The sequence below is a fragment of the Limulus polyphemus genome, unplaced genomic scaffold (genome assembly GCF_000517525.1).
Source record: "Limulus polyphemus unplaced genomic scaffold, Limulus_polyphemus-2.1.2 Scaffold1004, whole genome shotgun sequence".
Taxonomy (NCBI): domain Eukaryota; kingdom Metazoa; phylum Arthropoda; class Merostomata; order Xiphosura; family Limulidae; genus Limulus; species Limulus polyphemus.
The window spans coordinates 222,434-229,881 of NW_013666614.1; positions in this window are offsets into that span (position 1 = coordinate 222,434).

Here is a 7,448-nt window from a genome sequence, read left to right on the forward strand (position 1 = left end):
TGGCAAATGATGAGACTTCTGAAGGTAAAATTAGTTTATCTGGAGCTCAGAAGTTTCGCGTAGAAAATTTTATACCGGTAATTGACAAGTTACAAATGTGTTTGGAAAATCAGCTTGCTGCATATAAAGCGACAGAAATTAAATTTGGTTTTCTATCTAATTTCAAAATTTTAAATGAGACTGAAATTTCTGCTGCAGCCAAAAATTGGGAGACATATACTTTCCAGATCTAGACAGCTCTTTTTCCGATGAAATGGTACAGTTTGCGAAATTTTTTGGTAGTGATACTCCATCTGCCCAACAATGCATCAAAGCAATAAAAAAAACGAAAACAATCTCGAATCTCTTTTTCCTAATGTTGACGTGGCATTAAGATATACTTGTGCCTATTCGCCACGAATTGCAGTGCGGAGAGTTTGTTTGTTTGTTTTGAATTTCCCGCAAAACTACACGAGGGCTATCTGCGCTAGCCGTCCCTAATTTAGCAGTGTAAGACTAGAGGGAAGGCAGCTAGTCATCACTACCCATCACCAACTCTTGGGCTACTCTTTTACCAACGAATAGTGGGATTGGCCACAACATTATAACGCTGAAAGGAGGAGCATGTTTGGCGTGACGGGGAGCAGTGCAGAGAGAGTTTTTTTTTCTACAATGGCTAGAGTAAAAATGAATTGTGTGCTTCAATGTTAAATGAACGCTTAAACGCCCTTTCCTTCCTCACGATAGAAAGGACATTGCTTAGGCAAATATATTATGAACATGTAATTAGAGATTTTGCTTCCGCCAAAGCAAGGAAAAAAACTATTTTAGAATAATGTTTTGTCATGCTTCCGTAATGTTGAACAACAACTATATTGTTTTTTATGTACCTAATTCATTCTTACTTGCCATGTTGTACAAGTAAATGATAATTATTATAATCATTTAATTTTAATATATCATCCTTAAAAGTTAGATGCATCATATTCTAATTTACTTCAAATAATTAGCTCATATTCTGTAATTAACCTAATATGCATTGATTATAATTAACTTCAAATTTGCTGTTCAAGGAGCCTCAAAAAAATAAGTGCGCTTGGACCTCAAACTACCTTAATGTGGGCTTGCCCCTAGTCATACTGTTCTCGCTGTTAAATATGAAAAAAATATGATATATCAACACTGTCAATTTCCTTTACATTCTTAAACATTTCAATCTCTCTTTAACTCTTCTTTTTTCAAGATAAAACAATTTGAAAGATCATAATCTCTCTTCATACGACAAATCCTCTATTCCAGGCACCATTCTAATAACCTTCCTATGAACCCTTTCCAACAATTCAATGTCTTTCTAGGGTAAGGAGCCCAAGACTGAACACAATCTTCCAAATGTGACCTAACTAGTGACCTGTACAACGAAATTATAACCTCTTTAGACTTGTGTTTAATATTTTTGTAGATACAACCTAAAATCCTCTTTGCCCTAGCACTAGCAACAGCACACTTCTTGGATGGCTTTAGAGACTGATCGACTGTCGACACCAAGATCCCTTTCCTTCATAACACTGTTAAGGTTATTACCATCCAAATTATAATTCAAATTATGATAACCCACATACATTATCTTGCATTTATTATAATTATAACCCACCTCTTTTTTTTTCCAACTCACTAAATGATCTAAATCCTTTTGTAAATCAGCAGCATCCTCTTCACAGCTAGAAACACCCAAGACCGTAATATCATCTGCAAATTTAAGAAATTTATTCACTATTCCATTATGTATGTCATTGGTGTAAATCAAAAAGAGCAAAGGTCCTAAGACTGAGCCCTGAGGCACCCCAATTTGTGCCATTAATCCAGTTTGATTGAAATCCATTTGTAACAACCCTCTGCTTTCTTCCATACAGCCACTCTTCTATCCAATTTGCTAACTTATCCCCCACACTCATAGATAAATTTTTTATAAGCCTTTTATGTGAATCCTTGTGAAATCTACGCTCTTACCCTCATCTCCATAAGCAGTAACCTTTTCAAAGAATATAAAATATTTGTAAGGCAAGATTTTCCCTTAGTGAAACCATGTTGACTATCCAATAAAATTCTAAATTTTGTTATATTACTTTGCAAAGCATCTTTTAACATACTTTCCAAAACTCTTTCCCCAACTTATGTAAGACTAATGTTTCCAAAATTACTGGGACAATTTTTATTACCTCCCTTGAAGAGAGGAGTGACATTAGCTAACTTCCACTCCTCTGACACCTACCCACTATTCAAGGACTTACAAAAACTAGTAGCGAGTGGCTCACATATCCAATCCTTAACCTCCTTCAAAACCCTTGGGGAAATATTATCTGGCCCAGGAGCCTTATGTATATTTTTAAACTTCCCAATTTTTTCTTAACGCTACAAAACATTTTTTGGAATATTCTAGATGCTATCAACTTCAGTCAAATTTCTAAATAAGTATAACTTTTCCATTTTAACCTATTCACTGAGGTTGGTACATATATGGCCTCTAAATTTATTTTTGTTTCTATTCACTACTTCAATCCATCAGAGTCAATGCTATCTAGTAAATCCACGAAACAATCTGGACTTTCTACAGCTTCGGCGGTGCTTGCTATAGCAGCAACGAGATGTTGTCGTATAGGCCTCATCTGTCTGGATCGGTGTTTGGTCATGTATTCGTCTAACTGAGAGGGTCAGGTGCTACCTAGCCTTCTTCCTCGCTCCTTTACGATTTCTATTTTTACTAACAAACGATATACACTAAGTTACAAACACTTAATCTTCCTCCCACTTCAGGGCCATGTCCATGAATGTTACATTTATAGCATTTAGTGCTATTCACTACTTCACTTAGTTGGTTGCGTCATAGTCCACTGGCAAACGTCACTTTTCACTAGGTTAAGGTATCAAACGCATATTTGACACAAGTACTCTATAAATACACTTATGGTATTATAATCTAGGTGATGTGTAAAATTAATTCATAAGTGGCCTGTTTATTATGATAACCATGGATATTATATCGTGTATTTTTATGATTTGAATGAATTCATGAATTTTTGAAGTATGTACGGGATGATGGGAACAAAACGATTTTGGCCTTAGTGACAAGTAGATCGATGTATTTTGTTGATTTTGAGTGTTTTGGTATTCGCGGATAAACTCAAAAACAGTATTTTTGCTGTTTCTATTATGGGGTTGTATCCAGTATTCCTGAATAAATTAACTGGCGTTTTGGGTATCTGTGGTCGTACAGATATGTTGTTCCAGGTATCGGGCTTTAAGTCTTGTAGACCTGGGAGGGTCAGGTTCAAATTGACCTTTTCCTGTACTATTGTAATTTGTATTCTTCTTATTGATTTGATGTATTGACTATTGTATTTTCATTGTTATTTGTCCCCTTCTCATGGACATGTCTATGTATTTTATCTAATTTCTGTTGTGTTTATTGTGCAGACTTATTTTCTTTCTTGTATTGTTGTGTCGTACAGGCTTTTGACATCTTGAGGGTTTGGTTTGAATTTCGCGCAAAGCTATACGAAGGTTATCTGCGCTAGCTGCCCCTAATTCAACAGTGGTAGACTAGAGGTAGGGCAGTTTGCCAACACCACCCACTGCTAACTCTTTTATCAATGAATAGCGGGATCAACCATCACTTTATAACGCCCTCACGGCTGAAAGGGCGAGCGTCTTCGGCGACGGGAATTCACAGGTTGCTAGTTGAGCGCCCTAATCACCAGTCCACATCTTGAGGAAAATAAAAGTGTAAATGGCGGAATTGGCTGTATGGCAACATACGTATAGCGGAATATCATTGGAAATTACCACAAAAATTTATGATCCAACAACTCGCATGGGAATTTCAAATGCAAGAATCCATGTGTACCAGCCGCAGTGAACAGAAAAACAAGTAAGGGCCATATATGTGCCAGCCGCAATGATTGGGTTAAAAACTGTTTTGTATTGCAGGAAACCATTGTCATATTCAGGTTTTTCACCCACGTATAATATATTTATTTTTGGAATCTATTTTACTAAAGACTTGAAAATAAAAGTTTTCAAAATCTGTAGTGAGGTGAGCAACCTCAGTGATAATCTGAAATATTTTTATGTGAATTGTTTTAATAGTTGACGAAAAACTTTATTTGTAAACGAAACTACTTATTTAACAATTCAATATTATGTTTTCAATTCAAAAAACAAACTTTTAATTGAATTAATACTGTAAGAAATAAAACAGTTTCGATCCCGATGTTATACTACAATGTGATCAATCATTGGAAACTCTAAACAGTGTAAGCCTTATAATCATCTCGAGACCAAAAGTTTGTTTCAAGCAAGGACTCACTGTATAACCAACATTACATTTCAACAAAAACTAAAAGTATTTATTATCTACGTATTTTATGGTACATAATTTTTAATTTTCAAGTTGATAATTAAATCGAATTTTCTTATACCATCGTTATGAATTTCTACACCGGATTGTTATTTCTACACATACTAAAATTTTAAGAACTGAATGATAGGCCGATAATTCTTGTATGTTAATTAATATTTACAATTTTATGTAATAAATAAAAAAAATCTTCCGTTGTATTTGTATATCATAGCGCCTGTTCTGTACAAAAAAGCACACAGAAGAGCTCATTCGTAGTGATATTGGGTTGATGTGATTTTCACAGTTAACTTGTTTGTTTGCAGTTAAGCTGTGCCCACCACGTAAAAGCATGGATATAGATTTTTTTTTTATTAGAAGTGCTTTTAATATAATTTATTAGTGTAGCACTCTTGCAACATAAATTTGTAAATTTTTTGGTAGTATTGAAACTTGTTTCAGATGAAGTTGCTTTTCTTTCGTTTGTAAAGTCCACAGCACTCACTGAAGGTAACCTATATGTCTTACACAGATTTCATTTGATTAATTATTTTAATTACTAGGAAAGTTTTATCTAAAAAAATGCTTGTTTTTTAGTTATGCACAAAGCTACACAATGGACTATTTGTGCTCTCGAAATCTCGTTTCTAGCATTGTAAGTCCGCAGACATACAGCTGTGCCACAGCTCTCACACACAAATGAAAATACGTCATTGTTAGTGCACTCACCAATATTTTATGCAAATAAACAGAAAGAAAACAGATATATGGCTAAAAGTAGTATTGTATTTATGGCAAAGCTGCTACAGCTATCTGTCATCCCAAATTTTGAACTATTGACCATAGGAAATGCAGATAATCAGAAGCACACTAAAGATATGACTCATAACACACCCACAGCTTAGAGTAGAAGGAATATTTTGTGAATATTGTAACCCAGCTCGCCAGATCTGAAATCCAATTTCTACCACTACGTCAACCTGCACCCAACTATATACTAATAAAACTTTGAGATTATTTGTTTGCTTGTCTATAATTAAATACAGCAAAAACGGTGCACAATATGAGAATATGAATGAAAAATGAGAATAGAAGCAGAATAAAACAAGTTTCGTTAAAATCGGGCCATGGATTACCGAGCTATGACCGTTTTTCAGGACACTTTTATGAAAATTTCTAGCATGAGTAATTTTACATCTCACTACCGTTCGCGCTCTTTACGAAACTTCTTCGTTCAAATCTATTTCCCTGTCAATATTCCCATCTTCATTAAAAGGCTTAAGATGACAAAAACAAGATCTTGAAGAATTTCTCAATAATGTGCCTTGGTTCTGGTAGGTTAGGAAATGAGAAAATTTTCTCAGTCAAATTCTTCATAACCTCTGAATAGTGGGTAACCCAATGGGTCACGGGTGGTCCAGTATTTACTTAATCTTCAATATCTTAAAAACACAAGTTAAAATAACTTGTATACATAAATGTGATACATAAATAATTTGCCTTCCTGATTAAACACGAGACATATTTTGGGAGTCTCAAATTCCAACATCTTTATGTAGATGTGTATATATACACACACATATATATATATATATATATATATATATATCAGTTTAACTAGAGCTTCCATAAAGCCTTTAGATAATCTAAGTCAGAAAAAAAAAGCTTTACTCTCCAAGATAATTTAAAAAACACTTTTTCTATTTAAATCTATGTTACACCATGGCAGGTACAAAAACTGATTAATATGAAAATATAGGCTAACATATTATATCACTCAAGACTGTTGAAATGTTCTTTTTTTACAATACAGAAACTGTAATAGGGTTTTGGTTGTCTACATTTGAGGTTCCATGTTTCTGCAGAAAGTATTCTACTGGGGTAGTTTTGTATGGTTTATATTTATACAACATATTAATAGATTTAGAGATGCAAGTGTGTAAATGTTTTTTAGTTTCTCCTACCTATGTGTCTCCATATATATTACACATGATTTAATAGCCAACATTTTCAGAGTGGCATTTTTGCCATGCTCCATTTTCTCCAAAAATAAACTGAGACAAAGGATAGTATATTTAATTACACTCCCATTCAATCACACATACAAACACACACCCAACATCCTAAATGCTTTATCTTGTAGATCAACACTAGCTTATGCTATCACACAGTCATACAACCACTGTTCACAATTATGTTTCTACCCTCCATCTTATATATTACTATTATTTCAAACTATACACCAGTTCACATTGTTTTAGAGCAGTTAAGAGGCTAACTCAGGACACAGACTACTTATCTGAACACTAGACATTTGTAGTCTCAGTAACAGTTATGCAACTCCAGTTTTATTATTTTAACACAGTTAGTGAAATTTGTATTCTTTTGGTTTAAATTTTTGTCTTAACTGCCTCAGTTCTTTCTTTCTGTATTTTGTGGTAAAGCACAAAAGAATTTGAATCTGTCTTTAGTTTTCAATTTCACATAATATACATCAGATGTTTGTATAGTAATTGGTTACTAACATAACTATACTATAATCAAAAAAACAATTGTGAAACAACAATAACATTCAGAATGTTGTTAAAAGCATGTTACAACAGTTTCAAGAAATGGAACATCAAAAAGCACTTTAGTAAGTTAATATATATTTTTATATTAATCTGATTTTGCACTAGCCCTGATTAAGTCACAATGACAAAACATAGATTGAAAGTTTTTTTAATTCTTTGGAGAGTAAAGATAGTTTTATTCTAACTTCACTGTCAAAACATCCAAATTCCTCCAGTTCACAACAAAATCTTACAAAAGAACTTTCTACACAAGTTATTAGTCCATTATGAAGCATGCATTTATTGACTGTGGTAAACAAACTTTATGATACATGTCTTTTACACATTACACCTGAAAATATTCAATCAGAAAAAAAAAACAAAGAATGATTATAAGAGAAAAACATGAAAAAATGTAATGATGCGAAGTAATACTGTTCTGTTTTCCTTATCCATTTGTCTATTTTCTGTATAATAATTAATCATTTTCAGAGTGTACTTTAATTTTGTTCTGTTTTCCTTAT